A 907-nucleotide genomic window follows, 5' to 3' on the forward strand; every position below is an offset into this window, starting at 1 on the left:
TAAGCCTTAATGAAAACCTCACAAACTATTTAGAAATATCACTGTCCATTTTCGGTACTGCTGCCTAACCCTTTGTGCTGCCAACTCCAGTGAGTTGACTCTTGGATTCACATGCTGTATCTAAAGAAGGCATCAAACCCCAAGAGGACCTGCACACTGTCCAGGGACCTGAAATTTAAGATTTCCAGGAATTGAGGCAAATGGCATCTGAAGGAGAAGCTTTCCCAAGATGACCGGAGTGGGCTTCTACACCGTTTCCTCACTGTTGTTTCTTTCTTTCTTTCTTTCTTTTAATCGTATTTATTTAATTAGTACCCTACTCTTTTCTTTTTAAAGATTGGCACCTGAGCTAGCAACTATTGCCAATCTTCTTTTTTTTTTTTCTGCTTTTTTTTCTCTCTCCCCAAATCCCCCCTGTACATAGTTGTATATTTTAGTTGTAGGTCCTTCTAGTTGTGGCTTGTGGGATGCAACCTTAACATGGCCTAAGGAGCGGTGCCATGTTTGTACCCTGGATCTGAACCCTGGGCCGCTGAAGCAAAGCACACGAACTTGACCACCTAGCCACGGGGCTGGCCCCTCACTGTGGTTTCTTACTTCCTTTTTTCCCTCTCTTTCTTGGAAGAACAATGGCCCTGTGTTCATTTCCCAATCTAATGCGAAAAGGGGAAACCTCTCCAATTCTTAGATTTGTCATCAGAAACCAAGACAGCAATGATTCCTTAGTTCCCCCTAAATAACTTTTCTCAAATTCCAAGTGTCACTATATTTAGGTTGTCTTTCAATATGGAATAGTTGTAATAGCACAATATCTGAGTCTTGGTTGAATGATGCTAACACTTTTATACCATACCAATAAATGGATCCTTGAATGTCATCGCTCATGCAGGAGCCTTATGCACACCTT

This window comes from Equus asinus, chromosome X, assembly GCF_041296235.1.
Source record: "Equus asinus isolate D_3611 breed Donkey chromosome X, EquAss-T2T_v2, whole genome shotgun sequence".
Lineage (NCBI taxonomy): Eukaryota > Metazoa > Chordata > Mammalia > Perissodactyla > Equidae > Equus > Equus asinus.